The sequence below is a fragment of the Callorhinchus milii genome, unplaced genomic scaffold (genome assembly GCF_018977255.1).
Source record: "Callorhinchus milii isolate IMCB2004 unplaced genomic scaffold, IMCB_Cmil_1.0 Scaffold5, whole genome shotgun sequence".
NCBI lineage: Eukaryota > Metazoa > Chordata > Chondrichthyes > Chimaeriformes > Callorhinchidae > Callorhinchus > Callorhinchus milii.
This window is the reverse complement of record NW_024704746.1, coordinates 45,835,122-45,858,253: the sequence shown is the minus strand read 5'-3', so window position 1 is coordinate 45,858,253 and position 23,132 is coordinate 45,835,122. Positions and strand designations below refer to the sequence as shown.

General features: G+C 39.6%; 1 long non-coding RNA gene across 2 annotated transcripts in view; it reads left to right on the top strand.

Moving 5' to 3' along the window:
- The window catches only part of LOC103179407, a 137,022-nt gene that overhangs the window by 88,976 nt on the left and 24,914 nt on the right, over window positions 1-23,132 (top strand). For both annotated transcript variants that reach the window (XR_006085134.1, XR_006085133.1), the window contains exons 5-6: window positions 19,103-19,224; window positions 22,647-22,722. This is a non-coding gene — a long non-coding RNA (uncharacterized LOC103179407). The remainder of the gene's footprint in view (window positions 1-19,102; window positions 19,225-22,646; window positions 22,723-23,132) is intronic.

The following is a 23,132-nucleotide window of genomic DNA, read 5'->3' as shown; positions in this document are numbered from 1 at the left end:
AATAAAGAACAAAAGTGAATTTAGCACTGTTAAGGATTTTTGCTTCAAACTACGTTAGTGACAAATGAACAGAGACATTTTGGAGCATTTCACTCAACAGTTGGATCTTTGTAATTCCCCTGCAAAGAACTCTCGTTTACAAACCCTTTCACCATGCTCTGGCCACAGAAAGTGACTTTATGGTCATTAAATAGTTCAGGAAGCAAAACCATGTCTGACGTTGCATTATGCTTTAAACTGATGGGGAATATCTTCATGACAATTAATGTATCATAGATAATAATAATCATCCTTGCATTTGATATAACGCCGTATCATGTCTTCAAGACATAGTCAATTGACTGTATTTTGTGGGTGAATCAAATAATGCGTTTTAATAATTCAGTGTGAATTCCTAAAAAGTTAACTGTTTTTTCAGAATAGTTTGGATGTTGTGGAAGTGTTCCATCATTACATTGGGAATATATCTGGCTTAAAAGTGATATGTTTTGATAAATTATCAGTTGTAAGAGCTTAAAGCACTGAAGATTTCTTCTTTTGAACAAATCACAGTGATATTGTGACCAGAATAAGATTTGGTGCTAATTACCAGCCGCTCCTTCTGTTGCTGGATAAATGTCTGCCATCAAACAATGTGAATGTCTCTTCTCACCCTGCCAGCCTCCTCGCTCTACAGTGAGTGCGACACACAGGGAGTTCTGGTGTGCACTGTCTGCTTTGTTCACTGTCAGAAGCCCTGCTGTTCAGTGGGCAGTGTGAAAATGTTGATAGCCCGAATTAATAATCAATGTTGCATTTTCCCATAATCTGGTCAGTGCATTACAGTGTGTAAATCATTATAGGCTGATCTAACATTGGCTCTTAGAAACAGTAACCAGGACCCTTCCGAAAAAGAGCTGAATTTATTGGGAAAGTAAATCCCCTGCAGTTCGTGTTTGATGGTGTAACAAATGTGGTTTTCTGTTGTCGTTTAAGAAAAACCATCAGGAATAAAAAAAAGGTTTTAATTTTGACTAAAGACTTTAAGACAATTTTATTTAGTTAACAGTTTTTTTATTAAGCTTTTTTTTAGAGAAATGTATATATCACATCAGTTACACACTTTTCCTTTTATGGTATATCCAAGTATCCTTTTGCATCAGTAAATATGGAAATGCACCTCTTCCCTGTGCAGTGGGAACAAATATTTTATTAATGTGTAGTTGTCTTGGAATAGTATGCAGTGACTAGCATTGTGATGCATGGTGAATGACAACCTCGGACGGATAATGCTTAATCCTTGTTAGTTAATGTATCAGCAAATCTTTACCTAGACAAAGCAAACAGTGCTGTTCCCAACAATGGAAAAGCTGCACTCCCAGTGTAACACTATGACCTCTGGGGCATGCCCTTTGTTCCCATTACAATGGGAAGTGCCCTCACAACACTGCCGCAAAATGGAGTAGCAATTTAGCCACGTGCAGCCAGGCAATGTCACCACTGCCAACGGTTGTTTCAGGAGGGCCACTTCTATGCTTAATACGTTTCCACATAATTTCAGACAGACAGTGGGGGTGCTGGAAAATAAATTGTGTGGATGTTGTAATGTGAATGAATAATTACTATAATGTAAGATATGTTAACACTGCAGAATAAATTATGAGGATATTATCATATAGAAAGTATAAATACTGAAATCTAAAACGGGTCTATATTAGGTGGATACTTTTTTGGAGTGATATAAAATAGAGGTAGGAATGCTGCAACAAAATCGGTCTAATCTATGTGGATACTTTTGTATTAATCAAGTTGTGACATATGTAAAGACTGTTGCAAAATGTATTGTTAGGATACTATAGCATAAATTATGTGGTGACTTTTACATAAACTGTGTAGATGATATATGTAGTGTATGAATACTATACTATAAAATGTAGTTTTGCTGTGCACATTCTAGAATATAAATTCCGTGGAAGCAGTAAACTTGGACTATGAATACTGCATTGTAAAATGTGTGACTGTTCTAACAGAAATAGTGTGTATGATATAATATAGAGTGTATGAATGCTGTAAAATAAAATGTGTCCACACTATGTGGATGGTATGATATGAATTGTGTCAATAATATTATGTATAAATGATATAATTAAAATGTGTTTTTATTGTGTAGGTATTTTAAGTTAAATTGGGTGAGTGCGATAATATGAATTATGTGAATGCTAGAATATAGGGTGTGTGTTTACTGCATTGCAAAATGGGTTTTACTGTTTTTATACCATCACATAAATTGTCTGGATACTATAACATAAATCTTGTAGATTCCTTAATATAGGGTGTATAAATAATTCAGTTTAAAGGTGTGTGTACACTATGATACAAAATTGTTTATGCCCCTCATGGCATAAATACTGCAGTATGAAAGATTTTTATTAGAGATCTAGCACTGAAAGAGATGGCAACATATTCATGTATTCATACTGAAAGCTACAGCAACCATAATGTCAAACAAGTTTATTTGTAGTACATATACAGTAATTGTGTTTACTTTGTAATTTTGTATTCTTGTGTCGGTGTACATACATTTTATATTAACAGTATATGTGTGCAAAGTACAGGTGCACACTGCATTCTAATAGAGTGTCAGTATACCTGACATTACAGACGGTAAATACTGTATATTAATTGAACTACTGCAATATCCACTATGGTATGGCTAGGAGTAATATACATGTTGCCTGTCCCTTCCATTGTGAATCCTTAGTGTAAACATAATTGTGTTGTATCCTTTGCAATATGGGAATGAAAATATAGATTGTGTATGTTCCTTTGATAAAACAGTGGTATATCATTTAAATATGAAGTGTGTGTCCTTAGCTGTTTGGAATCTGTATGAATGTTATAATAAGAAATGTTTCCTTACACTATTCCACAATATATGTGGTATTGTGTATCCCTCAAAGCATACAGATGCTCGTGAAAATGATATGTTTCTTACATAAAACTATTATGAAGCATAATAGGAAATTTAATCCTCTCACCAACTGTGTATAATTTGTGTATGGTACACAATTCATAGGAATATATTTAGCATGGTTCTAGCAACGAAAGATTGGTGACTGGGTGGCTATAATTGTCTCTTGAGGTTCAGGTTATGTGCGAATTTGGAGGCTGCCTGAACCCTGAAATTAAACAGCGTTCTGTCTTCTTTCCTCTCTTCCAATGCTTAACATTTTTGAAATTTGCTGGTGTCAATCGAATAAGGAGAATGATGTTGCTGAAGAGTAAAGCTGAGATGCCTGAAAGCTGTGAGGACTATTGTGGTGAATTAACTGTGGCACAACAGCCACATCATTCACAGGTACAATAAGAGAATTATTTGGCAGTTCCCAACACACACTGTAATGATGTACATCAAAACTAGAAATGAACCAATCCAGAAATTAATTCATTCATGATTTCAAATTGTAATCTACTGTAGACCCAGAGGTATTATTGTACATTGTTTCTCTTACTGTCTGTGATTCTGTTTACCTCTACCACCTCACTGTGATTAATGCAGTCACAGTGAACTCTTCCCCCACCTTCTGTTATTTTTTGCTTCAATATATTTGTGTTTCTTCTGCCGTTCGTTGCTATCTTTTTGATGCCGTACCAGCTTCAAATAGGAGGCTTTGGCAAACACGAGCCTGAGCTGAAAGACCAGGCTTTCTTCAAAGATTGGAGAGCTTATTGAAAAACAACGAGCCACAAAGTTGGCTCTCGTTTGTACTGAAAAGGTGGGCTGCCTTTATGAAAAAAAAGGGATTTTTTTGTTTCTCTGTGTTCGCCAAACCGTGCTGCCGCATCCCGACGACAAATTATATTAAAACGTGCCATGGCGCCGCTTGCATGTGATGTGACAGTGTCGCAGTGAAAGCAGCTGCCCCACTGTTGCTCCTCCCAGGCAGAAAGACTGCAGCTCTTTAACTCCCGTTGGCACTCAGAGCTGATGCTCTGTGCACGTTAGAAACTGGAAGGGAACTGGCCTCACTGTGTTCAGGGGCTTATCCCAGCAGCTGACTTTCTTCGGCTCAGAAAATTGTTCTCTTCCCCCAAAGGACTTTGCAAACAAAGAACGCGTTTGCGATTATTTTGTTCCATTCAAGACCTAAATCATTTGTTATATATGAAGACGTATTTCTTTATTGATTTCAATGTGATTTCCAGCAGAAACGGTGTCTGTACAATTTGCAGATGAAGGTTACAGCAGAACATAGAAATATTATTCCAAGAATACACCGGAAATCAGAATACAAAATTAGAAACCAGTGTCAGAATCTTGAGAGATTGACGATCGTGTCATTTGCAGGAAAATCTATTCCGAGTATTTCAGATTCTCCCATCTCTTACATCATTTTGTTTTGTCTATTTCCCACTTCTACTCCCCTGAAGCAGCACAAGGAGGGAGCAGGACAGGTTAAAGATCATTGAAGCCCATTTAGCCCGTCTCATTTTCAAACACTTCTCTCTATCTCACATATGCCCACCCTTAACTCAAATATCTATTCCTCTTAAAATCTCTGCACCTACTCACTAAGCAAATTGGCGTCTTAATCATCCTCTGTGTAAAGCAGTTCAATCTAACTTGTTCGTTCAGACTCCTCCTTCCGAGTTTGAGATCTTTCGCCCTTATTGAGGTCAATGAGTCTTGCTGGGTTATGCTTCCATAGATATCAGTTACTCGCTGGCACCTCTCTGCAGTAACCTTTCCTAATGAGCAAACATGAGCAATGAGTATCGGCAGCTTTTGAGTGGTGCTGGTGGACATCAGAAAGAGTCACTAGACAGCAACAGGAGCACAAACCCATGGTGATATGTTCTACTATCGATAATTGCTCGAGAACGTTGAGGTTAATTCTAACCCACTCAAAATGTGTGCTCTTTCCCTACAGCTATGTCATTTTTCCTTGGCTCAGTTCCAATCTACTTTTGTCACTTTTAGGTAGAGAATGGAATTGATATATTCCTAATATTTTACTGTTGATTTACATAAGAACATAAGAAATGCTAGACGAAAAATGACCGAGGTCCATCTAGTTCGTCTTCCACCTTCCTAGCAGTCATATGCACATGTGCCCCAAACTACCCATATGCTATTTCCCATAATATTATTGCCTAAAAGAAAAGTATCTAATTTGTGTTTGAAAGAATCAATTTAGGTTTAACCTCAGGAGTGGTGTTGTTCACTCGAGTAAGTGAATTGTTTGTATATAATCATAGGATATCATACACTTTGCCGTGTGTTGTAAGGCAGGAGTATATATTTATCTCATTGTTGCAGTGACAAACCAAGAGGGGGAGAGAAAAAAAGGTTAAGCAATTTATTAATGTGACTGAGCTCCCAGAGATGTGTTGCTGGCTGGAAATGCACACCAGAGTTGATGCTTATTGACAAGTTTCCTTTGTTTTGTTTTTGCTGGCAGGAATGTCGTGGCTTCCCCCCCCCACACCCCATTAATTAGTGTTCCATGTTATTTCATCAGCAGTAGCGTCTTTATTGCACTGTTCCTTAACAAGAATGTCACAGCGCATCTGGGTTTGATTTTGGTCTCACTGTAATCGGGAGATGTGAAATACAGACATGGTTCTGGAACGCCAACCCTTGTTGCTGTCCATGTCTGACTGCCTTTTGTAAATCCAGTTCTAGATGTAGGAAAATCTGCGTGCCCCAAGAAGTTATCTCTGCTTCTAGTCCATTACTGCTCAACAGACACAATGCATCGATGCTTTTCTATGGCATAATATACAGAACAGTTGGGAATACATATATACTTGTTTATGTGCATGTGGGTGAATATATATGTATATATAGTAGAATATTTTTTATATGAAAAGGTGCTTGGCCGATTGCTTTCTCATTTGAAGAGTTATGCATCCTTTTCCTCACATTGCATCCTGGGGAAGCTTTGAGCCTTTCCAACATGATTTCATCTGGTGTCAGGAATCAAAGAGCCTCACACTTGTTCATTGTGATAGTGTTACCTTTACTTTCCTCAAAAACAAATATAATTCGGACCAAAAGTTTGTTCAATGGAACAAGCTGGTGACTGTTTGAAGTGTTCCTATCAAAGTAAAGAAAAAGGGAGAAGCCATATATCGTGCAGAACCTCATGCACAGGAACATTTCCATATGGGGCTGATATACATAGGTGGAGCTCGTTTTCTAGTTTAGATTCTCTAAAGCATGCTGATGGGTTTCTGTATGTGTCAGGCACCCGACTGATCAATAAAATAAGCAGGAGCGTGAAATGAATGCCATCCAGTCAGGGGTCCTGGGTTCTCCCTGCACTTTTTGCAGTTTGTCCTTTGTTTGCTGTATTTGCTTAAATCAAAGCAGGCAATGGTGTCTTCCTCTATCTCTGTTTGTCTTAACTCTCACCACAAATCCTTTGCCTTTCATCTCAGCTCAGTTTGCTTGGCAGCTTTTCTTTTTAGCAAAAAGCCATTTTTTCCCCTTTTCAAAATGCTGTAACATTTCTGGAGCAAAATCACAGTTATCAAACTGCTTTTGTTTTGCTTTTATTCTCAAGAATACTCAAAATACTCAAAAAAAATTTTTTTGGCAAACCGTTTTCCTTTTTTGATTGTTTGTTTGCAAACACTAGGCAGCATGATGCAAGTCATATCGAAACACACCGTGGCTTCTGTTTCTTGTGACATCGTAATAAGGAGAATGAGCCACGGCTCTCTGGTTATTCTCTCACTAGTGCAGCATATAAAAAAATCCCTCAACACTCTGAGTGAAGACGGCACCTCTTTAGGAAGCATCTATTATAATTAATAAAAACAATATATCATTCACGCCTTGAAACGGAACACAAAAAAGATTCAATATAAAAAGTTGGAGAGTTTTTCTGAAAGCAGAATTGGCCTTTCACTATTCATGGTTTGTGTAGAAAGTATGTTATGTAGAGCATCAGGACGGCAGACACAGGCCTGTCACATGGCATCTTGAAGCAGACATGCAAGCTCTGTGGACGTGCAGGCGGTAGTTCTGACAAGGCTCGGTTATGCCCCGCAGGGCCTGCAGGACTGGACTCCACATATAACTTTTAAAGAGTAAGTGCTGTTGTTTTATGTCCGTTTGTTTTATTTGGAAAGCTCCCAAATTGCAGTTGTGCTGTATGTGTCTTGAGAACCTACAGAGCTGCAGCTTAGATCTTTGGTGATCCAAAAAGACTCCAACAGTATCACATCCATTTTTGGCTATAAAACTGATGCATCATGTTACACCAAATACAGAATATAGTTCAAAGTACATTCCAGGAAAGGTTTGTACTTATCCTGGAAGAACGTATGATACTGAAGCTGTCTCATCAATAAGGCTCTGCACAACTGAGGTCAATAAGGTTGAAGAAAAAAATGGAACGCTCTTCTCTCAAGTGATATCTTTATGTTTTCTCTGTTACTGTTTTGAGCTATTTTCATTTTAAGCGACGTCTGTACTGTGGAAGACTTGTTTGAATGGGTTACGCACTAAAAGACAAGAACAACATTAGGCACATCACTCGGCCTTTGATGTGCATTTAAAAGCTTTCATGCACATACTACACTTGCGTTGTGCGCATTTTGAATGTGTTCCAAGCACTTCTCTAACTGAAGGCCAATGATGGATTTCAAGCACATGGTTTCCAACAGTATCACATCCTTCCCTGCTATGCAAGCAAATTGGCTTGAAGTTTAGGGATAGAAAATAGTTGGCATTCAAATATGTTATTCTTCCTTCTCCCCACCACTTGCATGCCGGAGCTGAATAACCCCTCATAGTTGTAGTACTGTATCACTGCATACATGTGTTACAGTATTGGATAGAATACTGTCTTACCTGATCTCCTTTCAAATTTACAAGACATGGGGTGTTCTACATTATATTTGCTTTTAAAATGCATTGATCAAGGAATTGTTTCCTCAGGTCTGTAGGTTTCCTGTGTGGGTTTTGGGCTTGTCCATACAATTGTGATTGCACCAATTGTACATAAACTGAATTAATTGCAAAATGCAAACTCCCTTTTGTAGTGTTTCGAAGCAGCCAGTCTCCTGCCTGAAAATAATCAAAGTTAGAAGGGAAGAAATGTTTAAGCAAAATGTGAAGAAGTGGCGTTTGTGCCGCACTAATACATGACCCTGGGCAGCAGTGTTTGGAATACTGTAACTGGATTTGATTTACAGAAATGAAACATTCAAGGCAGTTGTGATATTTTTCTATCACAATGAGGACAAATGCAACCAAGGCTGTTTTTTTTTAAAAAAGGGAGGTGGAGGTTAGTAAAATGTAGGCAAAGAAATTTTGTGTTATGTGCCATTTCGTTGGCTGTAAATATTTCAATATTGTAAATATTTCCAACGTGATAAATATTTCTTCTTTCTTGCTTATTTCATGCTATTTTCTGTTTCCCTGGGTGTCTTAAAATAAAATCTTGTTATACTTTGTCAGAGAGGTGTAATCAATGGTTATCCAATTAGCATTTTGGGTATTAACACAGATTGTTTTGAGACAAATATGAGCTATTTTACTGTAGAAATATTACATTGAGTAATATTCAGAACCAGAAATCTGCCAGGAAATCATCTGCGCATAAAAACCTACAATGATCTTTAAAGAGATGCATGATGTATGTCTTGCTGTGAAAGGGTTAACAATACGCATTATCATCTTGCTAATCCAGGAAATTTGCAGGAATAAATATAATATACCAACTGGATCTCGCAGCACAAGGCAAATATCTTTTGATTTTATTTTCTGTCAAACATTGTCTTTTTTGTCCTTTCAAAAGGACAGCTTTTCACGACCATCATGCAATGCACTCTAGAAAGGAGTTGAAACTGCAAAAGCCGTGTGAGGTAGAGTCGGTTGGCCTTCTGGACAGTAATATTGATTCATTTAAACAAACAAAAAACAAAATAAGGAAAGGTTCTGGAATTCCAATTTGGATACAAGATCCATACCCTCCCTCTCCTATTATCAGAGATCCACTAAAGAGAAATAGTTGTTAGTAATTCTTATTAAGGTTGAAATTCCTGGATTGAAGGTGTAGCTTTACTTCTGGTTCTGATGGTGGGGGATTTGTGTTGTAACGAAAGGGTTGAAGTGTGGAACTTGCAGTGGGCTTCATGTTAAAGAGGCCAGTTTGCTGGACTGCCCTGACAAGCAGCATCCATTTGTTAGCCTTAATTCAGTTGGCTGTGTTGTGCTGAAGCATCATTCAGAACTAACTACAGTATCCATTTGCCGAGATGTTAGTTTAAAATCCAGGAATTGGATGGGTTTTATCTGGGCACTTTAACAAAAAATCTGCTGAATAATTTGCAGTGCTGAGTATCAATGCACAGGCATTAGTTGGTTGAAATGTTGAAAATAATTTGAATTTTTTAAATATATTTGTGAATATCGTCTGGGATTCCGTATGGACTAAAAACTGTGATCCCAAGTTAGTTTGTGTGCCTGCGAAAGTAATTTACGTGTGAATGTTATTGCATTATTCAAAGTAGCAATTTTTTTTCAATGCGTTGTGCAAACAATTGCTGTGTGAGTATGAAAATAAATTGGCCGTGGGTAAGATTTGCTGTGTAGCAATGTCAATCCCCAATAAGGCAGGGACCGAACAAGCAAACTTTTCAGGTCGCAACTGATGGAAAAAATCATGAGATTGCTTAACCCTCTGTGTACTGAATGGCCCCAGTAAATTTTGAGATCCATTTGTAATGTGTAGCATATTAATGAGAGTGCATCCTGAGTGTTGGAAACTGGTAACAAGGAGGGTCTTTGAAAGCAGAGCATATTACTCTGGTGTGCAGGGCAATCTTTTAAAATGCATTACTCATTATTTTTTAAGCTGAAATGATTTCACAATTCTCAGAAGAGTTAAACTGCTTCTAAAGTCTGTGTGTGTGCTTTAAAAAGAGTGCCTCGTGGGANTTTTTTTAACATTGTGCAACATTACGTTTTATCAACCACCGTATACAGGTCTGCTTTAAAGTGTTAAACGTTTGGGTTTCCCTATGGGGTCAGGAACACCAGAACAGTGGAAATCAGGCAGGAGCAGTTTCCAGTGACTTTGTTTTATAAAATTGTTCCTATTTGTTAATTATTTACCATGTTCGTCAACATGACCAAATTATTCCGAAAAGTCAATACTTGTGGAACTAATGATGTAGATACTTGCATCAGTCTGATCCTCTCACACTTTTATTCGTGGCTAAGTTTGGGGATAGGCTGCCTCCTTTCTTTTGAAAGAGAAGGAAATCACTGCAAAATACCCTTAGTTTTTCAGACATACTCTCTGCTGTGTCAGCAAAGATAAATATGTGAAAGGAATTATTACTTCTAATCTATTGGTAATTTTCCACGTGGCTTCACTCTACATTCTACCATAAGCCTTTTTTGTTCAAAATTCCTCTTTTTTTGCCTCTCATCCCTCCTTTCCTGCAAGATTCACAATGTTTTAAATAGCAAAGATATGCACGAGAGAAAAGAGAAAAACATTAACTGAAAAGCAGCACTTGAAATGGTTTGTATTTAATAAAAGTGCACAGTACTCAGCAGTTTCAAAATAAACTAGGCTTTGAAATGAAAGGAAGCAAAGGGTAAATATTGAAACGCATGGACATCGGAAGTTAAGGAAAATGCATAAATTGAACACACGTAGGAACGTACAATAAATGGACAATAAATAGCAAAGCAGATCAGAACAGGCCAATGACAGAGGTTATTTCAAAGGTCAGCTGAAAAGTGAAATGCTTTGTATTGTAATGGTTAGAAATTGGATTAATTTACAGTGCACAAAAAATAGGATCAGTGGAAAATGGAAATCTGAAACGTCGACTTTTCTCGAGCAATCTGTACAAGCTTCAAAGCTTAGCAGTTTCTGTCTTTAACACATATTTATCCTTTTGTTCAGCAAACACAGTTTTATTTCAGATTTTTCAAATAAAACTGAGAAAAGTAGGAGAGTGCGAATTGAAGGGGGAGAAAGAGAGAGAGAGAGAGAGAGAGGTTGGCCCTTGTGGCACTGCAGCTGTGTCCCTCGGAAAAGGAATCTGAATCTGAATCCGAAGGAGGTTACAGGGCAGAAACAGCAACAACACCAATTTGTAATGTAGTAGAATGAGAGCAATGTTTTATCAAAGTCCCTTTTATATGTTGTATTTTAGGAAAAAAATGGCCCTGCGTATTTCTCAGTCATATTCACTCTGAGAAGCCATGCAAACAGTAAATTGTGAATGGGGTGTGGGTTTTCAAAATGGGAACTAAGTTCAGTTTTTGTGACTGGCAAACGTGTTGTCCTTGTAGTTTCCGAGGTACTTTGTAATATATAATCACTGTATCTCTTTGAGAAAAGATTTGTGTATAGACTGTAGCATTGTGCACTTATCTGTCGATATGAGCAATGTTTAACTAGCTATCTTGAATCATTTTCTTCACCTTTACAAAGGTGTAACCTGTTCCGTCATCACGACAGCTTCTTTTTGAAAAATAATTCATTGTAAATTTTGTGCTTGGAATCTGTTAGCTTTTTTTGTTTAAAAATAACTGTTCCAATTGAAGCAAATCCAATTTTATGAAGAACGCTTGCCCAGAGAAGGAGTGGTTACTGCGAGTGAAATGACAAATCAATGGTTCTGTTCTTAAAACAAAACTGGAAATTAAAGTTTGCATATTATTAAAATAGACTGGGCCTAAATGAGCAAGAAATGCAACATGTGAAACCATTTATTGGTTAAATCAAAGCAGTTTTGTGTTTGATTATAAAGAAACCTCTTTGAATTTTACTTCTGCTTCCCATTCTGAAATATATGGTTATCAGGTCGTGTGTAAAGCAGTGTTGAAATGCTGCTGTTTTAACTGTGAGAACACAGAGAAGCAATCCCAAACTCTAATTCCAGGCACTTTCAAATTGGACATGAGTAGACTGGAGCTTTGCATACTTGGCACCATTTGGTTTTCAATTGTTTGAAACCCTGATATGAGATTTCATGACTGTAAGCTGGCAGGCTCGAGTAAGACAAGAATGTCTCCCTTTCAGTGTGGAGTTGCACATGTCCACGTTTCACTTCAGGTATAGCTCCAGTAGCCAGTGGACACTCATCCCTTCTCCACCAGCCAGCAGACACTCATTCTATACTCCAGCCAGTGGACACTCATTCTATACTCCAGCCAGTGGACACTCATTCTATACTCCAGCCAGTGGACACTCATTCTATATTCCAGCCAGTGGACACTCATTCTATACTCCAGCCAGTGGACACTCATTCCGAGTTGCAGCCTCATATTTTCCTCTGATTCATTCAGCGCATTCAAATTCAAGTTAAAAGAAATGATTTTATTACCCACACGAAATTAGCACGGTGACCGATTGTGGTGGGGGAAAGTGTGTGGGGGTGGGGGGGAGGTGAAGAAGAGAGAAATTATTTTTCAAAAAAAAATTCACATCAGGAAGTTTTCTATTGGTCAAAAGAAATGGCGAGATGTGACGCAAAGGATACTTGGCTGAGTAGAAACGTTAGTCTGTGCCAAAGCAGGCGTATCAAGAAATGTTGTTGCTAAGAGAGCTTGTAGAGATTTTTTTTGTTTTGTTTTGGCAAGAACTGACGAGAACACAAGCAATTTCCATTTTAGCAAGGGGGCTTTGGTTTGATGGCCCAGTGCTGAATGGAATACGCGGGGGTCAGAGTAAGAAGACAGGTTAGTCCAGAGAAAGGAGTCGGCAAGAAGTGACTGAGGGAGTTATTTTTTAGAGAGAGGGGCGGTCAGAGAACCACACAGACTCCAGTGGAGATGCACAGGAGAGAAAGGCAGCAAACAGAACTGAGCTGTCACAGATAGCGTTCAGAAATAAACCCCACCTTATTTTAGCTTCACAAGTCGCCGAGATGAACTTTTGACTTCCTCTACTTGAAACATGCTCAACAACAGGACCATCCGTGTAAAGGGTTGTTCCTCCTTTTTCTAAAATCCATAAGAGTGGAGCTGGCAAATTGGAGGGAGTGGGTGGTGATGGGGGAAGAACGTGAGAGAGAATGAGAGAGAGAGAGAGAGAGAGAGAGGGGGAGAGAGGGAGGAAAATTTTAAAAACTTCTTCTTGGTTGTACAGCAGCAGCAGTAGTAAGGCAAGGGGAGAGAGTATATGCTGTGAACGTATGCTAGCAGCTTCTGGAACTTGAGCCAAAAGAGGCAGGAAGTTGTTTTACAATGGAGTTACAGTAATCTGCCACAACGGGAAAATGCCATATGTTGGTCGTAAAATATTTTTTTAGAGGGAGGTGGGTGAGTGGTGTGTGCGGCGGGTGGGGGGGTGAGGGAGGGGAGAGAGTACCGCTCGCAGTTTATGATGACCTACCAGAGAAATAATTTCAATTTGCTGGTGAGGCTCAGATGAAACTCCCAACAAATGCACTTAAAGCTGCAACGTGACTTCTGGCACGCTTCCCTAAGTTTGCTTGAGGTTACAGGGGAGGGAGGGGGAGTGGGGTGGCGGGGGGGTGGCGGGGAGGATGGGCAAGTTGCCCCAGCAAAGTTTAAAGGCACTCTTTTGTTAAAAGAAGGGGAGGGGGGAGAAGCGAAAAAAAAAACTTTTTCTGTCTGGAAGAGCAGCGTTGTGTTGAGCGCAGGGTGTTTGTGCAGTCCTTACAGCCTGGCTTGCTTTCTGTGCGATCGCAGTCAAACAGCAATCATGGCAGCTGTTTTTCTTCCAGCACAGCAGTTGCTGTCTCGCCCAAATGCTTATCAGCCCTTGACTCTGTGCCAGGATAGTTGTAAGGGTCGAGCAGTCTTAACTTGGTTGAGCAGCTGGTTAAGAGCAGGGACATGAGAACAGAATTATTCAATTATTGCTTGTGGATTTTACCTTTCTGCACTTGTTCTCCAAGTTAAACAATGACGACTCGACAGCCCTTGATACATTCAGGCTCGTAAGCAATCTCGCAAGACTCTTTTTCCTCTTTGAAAAAAAATGTTTTGGAAATAAAAGTGTTTTATTCTGGTCGATGCTGAGGGGAGCAGCTTTACAAGGTGGAAAGTTAATTAACAAAGACAGCTATAAGAAATGTGTGTGTTGTGTGGGGTAATCTGGAGCTTCACCCCTTGAAGCCCATTGCTTGTCTCAATCATGTGTCTGTGTGGAGAGGACAGGGCCACGGAGGGTCTCTGTACAGTGGCACAGTGCAGCTGGTGCAGGACCTCGAATTGGGGACGGTGTCTGCTGCTGCACGATTCCAAGCTGTGTGATGAAAGTCGCTGGTTCTTACATGGTGGGGCAGATAGTCAGACAGAGGGAGCAGGAAGAATGGGAGGGGGAAGCTTGCCTCAGTTGCTCAGGCCTCTCCTCCGTCCTTCTTGACAGACAGTTGTAGTCACTCTTGAGAGAGCGACTGTGCTGAGTTTGCATTGCTTGCGTTCCTCTTGCAAGGGCCTCCCCTCAAACGTCCTTTGAAAGAGCAGAAGTTTTCTCCACAAACTGTATTTTTCTTTTATTTCTATTTATATACCTATTTATCTAATATGTGCCTACTTCTGTGTGTTTATTGAAAATGATTGGCAGAAGCACGACTCAGATTTTGTGTTTAATTTTCCTCTCTCTGCTGTGAAGTGATGCAAAGGTTTGTGTAGTTGGAATTTAGTTTTTTTATATATATTAAAAAATGAATTGTTCCCTGATTTGAGCAGTGAATCGCTCTAAGTGCCAGCCTAATCCTGCACGGGTTAAGGTGTTTTTTTCATTTAAAAATGCCAGTGCTCTGTGCCACTCAAAAACAAAACAATGCCAGCTGTATTGTGTGATTGCACCGTGGATCTGTGTGTGAAAGAACAGCGTTAGACGTTGATGTGCCGAGGGCTGTGTGGAAGTAGCGGCACTTCTGTTTTTTTTTGTCTCTCACTTACTGATTGGGAGGGAGCAGTGTGTGCGATAGAGAGCTGCCTGGGACAGGTGCCAAATCCAGACAAAAGACATAAAATAGGATGTGAAAGAAAATTTTCAGATCAGTACGGAAAGGATTATTGATGATATCGTGGCATGAGAGTAATAAATAATTTGCGTTAAGGCACGTTAGTTTCACTTTCAATTTGGAAGGAAAAAAAAGGGGAAAATGATTTTTTAAATATAATTTTAAAAAAATACTTTCTCTTCACTGCAGGCATTTGAGTTGAGAAAGGGGGGTCCTTTCTGGCCGTTGAATAATTCATAGCTTTGGTTGTGAGGCTGGACCAGCAACGTTATTAGCATGCATCAGACATGCTGTTTGTCTCTTTGCTAACATTCTTCATTCAAAGACTTGTTAACTACCAGACGAGCTTAACACACTGGTTGTCAGCTATCCTCACGGCCTCCCATTGTCGCCAGTGTTGGCAGCCAAAGGGGGCACGGATGGCAGGGGAAAGCGTGCAGGAGAAGGCTGGAAGTGGTTGCTAGGGTAGGGACCGCCTTCCATTACTCAGGCCTGTGAGTACTTGTAAAAATGGAGCTGAGTGTTTTCTTGTCTGCTTTACAGGCTGCAAGCTGCACCGTGAAGGCTTTCCCACGTCCGTCCCTGTCGACTTCCCTCCCTTTTTTTTGGTGGGGAGGTGGGTTGGGGTGCGGGGGGGAGGGGGTGGGTGGGTGGGAGGGGTGGCGTCTCTCTCCTCTCATCCATCAGCTCTTTGAGTGACGTAGTATAATGGTCCGGTGTGTTTCCGGCTTCTCAGAGCAATGTGAGCGCATTGCCGGCCGGCGAAAGGAAGTTTTAATCTTCGCCGTGTGTCTGTGGAAAGCACAGAATGAGTGCTGCTGTCTTGCTCCTTAAAGATGGCAGTGGCTGTTGTAATTATCACTTTTTATTTCTCTCTCTCTCTCCGTTTGATACAGTTTCCTGCCTCATACCCGTGCGAACAGCAACAAAAAAAATTACGAGTTGACCTTTTTTTTGTTGTTGTCACGTTTCTTTTAAAAGAAAATCTTTGTCAAGTGAGTGGTGCGAAGTTTCAATTTGTTGATCAACGAAGGGGTTATTTCCTGGCTCTTTTATTTCAAAGTGCACATGTTCCAGGATCGGTGCCAGTCTTTCTTCCGAGGTTATAACACAGCGTTTCAACCCGTTACCACCCTTTTTGGCACAGCGGCACAAGGCAGCTTGAAAGAGCAGAGAGAATAAGAGGTTTTGTGGTGGGGGGGGGGGGGGGGGGGGGGGGGGTGGGGCGGGGTGTGGGGGGGCTGCGGGGAGGGAGAGGGAAAAGGGAGTTTAATTTGGATTTTTTTTTAATGAACTCCCAAAAGGCAAACATAACAGATATTTGGCGCTTTTTCTTTGAAACAAGTGAGTATGAAAGATCTGTGTGTGTGTTGGGGGGGGGGTGGAGAATTTCAAGTTTTTTTTTCTTTCCTGAAAGTATTTTGAAGTGAGTGTGTCTTGTGCTGATGTTTGTGGGATTTCATCATCGGCACATGTTTATTCGTCCTTTGCAGAGCAGCGAGTTGTCTGAGTCTCTGGGCTCATTTGACCTTTCGGTGGGGATTTTCCCTGGTTTTGTTTAGTTGGTAAAGTTAGTCTATTTTTGTGCTTTGTTAGGACGGATTTTAAGTTGAACGAGCTCTTTAGAAAATGCCTGGTCGTTGTATAGTGCATTTTTTTGGCGCGCTCACTGTATAAAGGAATGCTGCAGTTTGCATTTTTTGGAAGTGGGAGATATTGTAATCGTCTGATTAATGTGTGTGTGTGTGTTTGTTTGTGTGTCTGTTTTTATTCTTTAACACCGAATGTATTTAGAAACCACCGAATTTTCAGAATGATTATTTGGCAAGAAGCATGAAATTACTAGAATGTAAAACAAGCTGGTATTCATTTGAATCATTTTGGCTTTTTCCCCTTTTCTTCATTAACCCTGTATTGGGTTACTGCTGCTGCTGCTGCTGCTGCAGGAACCCTTCCTGTAGCTCCTGGTTCTGCTGTTTCAGGATTACATTTTATATTCCACTTTTCCATGTGCCCGTTGGATGTTTTTTTTTAAAAAAATAAATAATATTTTTGCCGAACGGATTTTGAAAGCTGTTTTTTTTAAAAAAATATGCGTTGTCTGTTTCCTACCAGCTCACTTCGGAACCAGCCATAACGCTGCAAAGAAATGTTTCGCGGTCCGGGAAAAAAAAGGAAGTTTGAGACCGCCCAGGACACGTTGATAGTTTAACCCTGTGTTGCAGGGTTGTGCCAGCCAGACTATTGCAAAATATTTAATCGAAACCTTAATATCTCAGGAACTTTGTGGGCATTTTATTCTTTTTAAGAGGCCTCTTTAAAAATTATCATTAAAATCGAATGAGTTGAGTCTGCGTTAGTCAGAGAGAATTGATCAATCCCAAGGTGGAGAGTGGGTGAAGCCTTCGCCATTGTCTGCGTACACTCATATATTCCTTATCCTGTAATATGGCCTTGTTCGGGGCATTTGTCAATTGGCTGCATCAGGTTCTAGACGTGTTCACTTTACTCCCATCGAGGATCCGGAATGCCTCGTTTGGAATGAAAACTATCCTCAATTAAGGGATTATTCCCGCATGGGATTTGATCCTGGCCGTTTGCTTTTTTTTATGTAAAAAGGAAGAAAATAAGTGCGGTTGCTTATTTAACCATTGCCATGATCTGCTCTCTAAACAGACGTACGAGGTCTTTCTCAGATAGCGATGAGTGCAGCAGTCAACATGGCAGCTCCCATATTACATATGTGGCTTTCAGTCCAGGCCTGCCCTCCTCCACAAAAGAGAGGACAGAACTGTATCAATTGACAAAGCAAATTATAAAAATAATTCATCGGTGTTGATATTTTTTAAGTGATTAAGAAAGGTCAGTATTGGTATTTGTCTTTACAGACTTAATTTAATTGAATCCATCCCAGCAGAGCTGAAAGGGCGTTCTTTCGGTTGTGTCTATCGATCTATCTGTCTGTCTCTCTCTTGCTCTCTCTCTCTCTTCTCTGTGCTTAAAGTATTTGTTGGTGTTTTACATTCCTTTATTTAATTATACTGCATTGCACTATTGTATATTTTCATTTAAAAAATCGTTTTGCATACTGATGTCAGGTTTGTGAAGGAAACGTATTCATTAATCCTAATAGAAAACTCCTGATAGTCGGTAATTAAACTAATCGCCTGCAAATAGTCTGTTATCATGAAAATAAGTGACAGTCTACAGAAAGCAGTGTTCGCTGGTTTCATAGATTGCAACCCTTCCTCATATTGTTTTATTTTCCCTTAAGAATATTTTGGCTTATTGATATAATTTTGAGCAAAGTCTCAAAATGATATAAATACGATCTAGATGAGTACATAGCAATAGAAAATATATAGTGTAGCTGGGTCTAGAATGTAGAATATTTCAATTTATTTTTGTCTGCTTGTTTAATTCCTCTTTCTCTTACGAAATTATGCTTGTTCAAGAATCTCACATTTTTCAGTTTATGTGATGGAATGATTTTTTTAAAACCAATATATATATTATATTTATATTGCCAGTTGTTTTCTGACTACCTGATACTTTATTCAGAGAGCAGCTCAGAATTGCTAAGATACATGGGGTGGTGGGTAGGGGGCAATGAGAGAAACGGGGGAGAGAAACGCAAGTTGTTTTTTTCTGCATTTATGATGAGGAAGCTGTTGGGACGACAACCCCAAAGTACAACGGTGGTTTGAAGTGAAATCTTTGCCGTACGTTCCTGACAATCAGTTTTAAACTGCTTCGGTCTGCAGTCATTTGCAGAGGCGGATTTTGTGCAACCGAACCTTTGGGCAGATAAAAGGACAAACGTTGCATTTGCAGGATCAAATGTTCTGGGAACGTCCCACTTTAATTATTGCGGGGTAAATTCCCCTTTCGCCAACCACCTCATTCCCCCCGCCCCCCCCCCCCCCCCCCACACACACACACACAATAGAGATGACATATTATGAGGGAGCAGTGTCAGCCCAAACCTTCATTCTCACTAGCCAGAAGAGGAATGACACAGGTCTTGTTCCTGAGCCGTTTGCTACAGTTAAACCTTTCGTTTTGGGGTCCGTTATGTGTTAAATTGGAATAGGGAGCAAAGAGGATACAGTATAATATATTGGTCGCTTGTCATCCCCAGACCTCCGAAGGTGCACCCCACCCTGCAATTGGAACTCGCTCCTCTGTTGATCGTGGGGAGCGAACATCGGAACCGGCACCTGAAAATGATTTGAAGCGATCGGGATTCGGTTGGAGAAGGCGGTGAGTCTATTCTGAACGTAAATGTCACATTTCCACTTTGCGTAGCGTTGATAAGCACTGTGTCGTGAAGGACTGACCTTGTCTCACATGCCTTGGAGAAATCAGTAACGACGCAATGGTTGTTGTGAGCAGACTTTAAAAAAAGACCGAGAGTGTTGTGTTGCCAGCAAAGTCTTCGGGGGTGGGGGGGGAGGGGGCGCTCGCTTGCGTGTTGAGAATTTTTTTAAAAAAAGTAACCCCACTGGTGGGTGGCAGGCAGGACTTTTTCGTCGATGGCAGCAGCCATTCTGTAAGATCAGGAAATGAGACGTTGCAGGGAAGGAGCAGGAGGAGTTAAAGCAGCCATTGCCAACCTGACGTTGTGTTCAGTGCAAAGTCAGAAACGATGGAAACGAGATCATTTCAGTCAGCTCCAATTACCAGATTTTAAAGGTGCCTTTTTAAACTCAGCAAAGGTAAACCGATTTTTTTTCAAGTTTAAAATATTTACGGCTCAATCGCGATTTCTTGCTGGGTTGGCCAATGGGCGGCATTTGAGTGTTTGGTGACGTGGAACTGTTTGCATGAGCTGCACTGTCTCGTTTGTGAAGGAGAGTGGAGGAAAGGGTAGAAGTGAGTTCTCGTACAATACATACATGTAAATCCAAGAGCTGATGGTTTGAATTGCAAGCGGCTGTCACTGAACCGGTCACAAAAAATATAATTTTTAGAGGGAGGAGGGCAAGGCAGGTCACAAATTTGCATTTACTAAAAATGAGACACAATTTGTGGTTTCAATGTCTTGAGCCTCGTGAGATAGGACTTCGAACAAAATGAACAGAATAAAAAAAAATTTGCAAAGCTGATATTTGTGACACTCAGAGAGACTATTTTTTAGCCAAATGCAGAATACAACATTTCTGAACTTAAATTCATCAAGAACTAAAGTGGAATTTTTCCTTATTTTTTTTGCCAGGATGTGCAGACTTTCTTGATCAGTGATGGCCACTGGCGGTGACTGTTTTCTCAATGGTCACTTTAAAATATATAGTCAATGAAAGCAGGAGTTTTTAAATCTAACTTGCTCCGAGATTCATCAAGCAAGGAACAACCCGGGTGCACTAAGTGGACCTGAGCTATAATAAAACCAGCCAGGGTTCGATTCCAGAATCAGTTACCCAGCAAGAATCCAGGATAACGCATTCGGCAGCGTTTGCGTACTCGACACCCCACAGCTGTATTACAGGAAGATCACAGCTGAGCTTTATAAATATAAAAATATTTTGAATATTTACTTTTCAATTTTTTTTAATACTCCCCCTGCTTTTACTGTATTCCCGAACCCACCGTCACTAAAAATAAATTTGGCAATTGGTTTAAAAAAAAACATTTTGAAAAGCTGATATTGTGACACTCGAAATTATGTATTTATATTCATAAAGAACAAAAGTGGAAATTTTAGCTAATAAATAATAATAATCCTTGCGTTTGATACAGCGTCTTTCACGTTGGAAGGACATCGTCAATCTCCATCTCCAAGTGCTTCAGAGGATTTAGTGCAAAATGTAGTGACTGTATTTTGTAGCCAAATACAGCATACAACATTTTCTAGCTGTACAATATACAGTGCACACTGTCTCTCTATTCATTCTGCAGATGGCAACACATTTACAAGGCTGCAATCTAATCTTATGGTTGAGATGATGTTATGAATCTTGCCTATCTCAGACTTTTGGTCTCCATTGTATTAGTTATATAGTGATGTGAATGTTCTTGAGTTTCCTTGGTGTGTTTAGAGAATGTTGCTGTAGTCACGGTACAGTGCAAGGGGACATTCAGTGAAAGGTGCGCAACGGTTTTGAGATTGCATTGCTGCAGGTTCACCCGAGAATAGTCCATGCTAGGAGAGAAAGAGCAGCAAGATGGTGACTGTGCGGCATGCGAGGTCTGGGAACTGAGAGCTTGTATTTCTGAAATGACTAGCTGAAATGCTGTACTCTGTCCAGCGCCTTGGGACATCCTCCCGACGTGAAAGGCGCTATACAAATGTAATCTTGTTGTTGTTGTATTTCAGTAATGGGCTCGTTGATAGATTCTCTCACCCCCCCCCCCACCCCGCCATTATATTTGATCGTGGAAACATTTCAAACATTCTCAGATTCAACTGGAGCTACTTGTAGTTAATGATAAGCTTTTCCAGAGATCCAAACTCACTTCAATTCTTAGAGATTTTCATGATAAATTCAGCTTTAGTACAGGAAAGGCACAATTTTTCCTGTTTTAAAGAGACACCACTAAAACAAAGTACCCCATTGCCTCAATATTTCAGGCACAGCCAGTAATATATTTGTGATTCAATGACATTTTGATCTAAATTGCATGATGACATTGCGGGGCTTAGTGAACACTTTTTAATGAAGACAGTGTCTCCTTTATTACATTCAGAGATGAGAAGAGCTACAACAAAACAAAAATTTTATTTCGGGGGAGCATCGACAAACAGATAAATTAAGCCGTTTGTTCTTGCAAATCAATATTAAATATTCAGGTGTTTTCGAGAGACAATTAATATTCGGAAATGTCCTACAAAAAAAAGTTTAAATTAGAAATTTGCAAAGGGGAAATTGAGTGGGTTACCCCCATATTTTGCAACTTTTGAAAGTAAACAAGTTATACTGTCGTTGATATGCTACAAACAGAAAGGGCAGGAGTTTATTTGCACCTATTTTGCAACCTGCCCATCGGGTGATGCTGAAACCAGGAACTGAAACTTGTTACTGAAGGGATGGATGCTCACTTAGTGAAAAGAGAAGTCTTTGGCCTTTGGCTGCGTCACGTAAACGTTACATTAATAAAGTTGCAGCTTTTCACTTCATTCAGTACCCGATTCCAAATTATTCTGTCAGCTTTGTTTTTAATTTGTTTTCGGGGGAATTTATCTTTCAAAATGAGAATTTTTCTTCCATTTCCAGTATGCTCCACAATATGCAGCCCCAGCACTTTGTGGCAAAGACCTTTTTGAAGAATGTCAGGTGGCATTTGAGTAAATATTTGAACTGGATTCATAAATAAATCTGCTTAAATAAAGCAAGCCATTTTTTGTTAGAAAAGAAAGTGTATTTATTCGTGTTAATGGAACACGTTTTGTTAAAACACTCATCTTAATGTTATCTTAAAACATTTATTGCAAAAGTAGCATTCAGCCTATACATTGCACTGAAGCTTGCTCGAGATACATTTTTGTATTCAGATAGGTTTAATAATTTTGTTGTATACATTAAATACCAATTGCAGGAGTTGAACCAAGTTGAAGGCAGGTTGAACGTCCAAAAAAATCCAGTTATTTGTTAATTTGACGTCAACAATGTAGAAGCTTATGAAATGGGAAAGCTATTTAGTTTGTTGCTGCTGTTTTATTTTTCTTTCTCTCCCTTCTAATCTAGCGATATACAGAGAAGCAATAAGAGCTACCTGTGATGACCATACACAGCCACGTATAACCTCAGGAGGCTTCAGAAGGTGAGTTTTCAAATTCCAACTCAACTTCGGGGCTGTACCATGTAAAACTGATATTATTTAAAGTAAAAGTGGTGTCATACAGATACACACAAATAAATAGGTTGTTACATATTGTACACTGCTATAATACACCCATTTTGCGCAAATAGGCTATATATTGCACACTTTAGGGAGAAATTCCACCTGGGTCTGGATACGAGTGTCCAGAAATTTACAAATTGGTGAATTCGATCTTAACTTCAAAGTTTTTTTTGTATATTGTATAAAAGTACAAACCAAAAATCGGTTTCAAATTTTATTTAAGAATTTGCCAAATCCTGGATGCTCAATAATGCCAAATAAATAGAGTAACTCTAGACCGAAGTGGAATTTTCCCACCTCTATACCTAATGTAAGCATGTGCATAATAA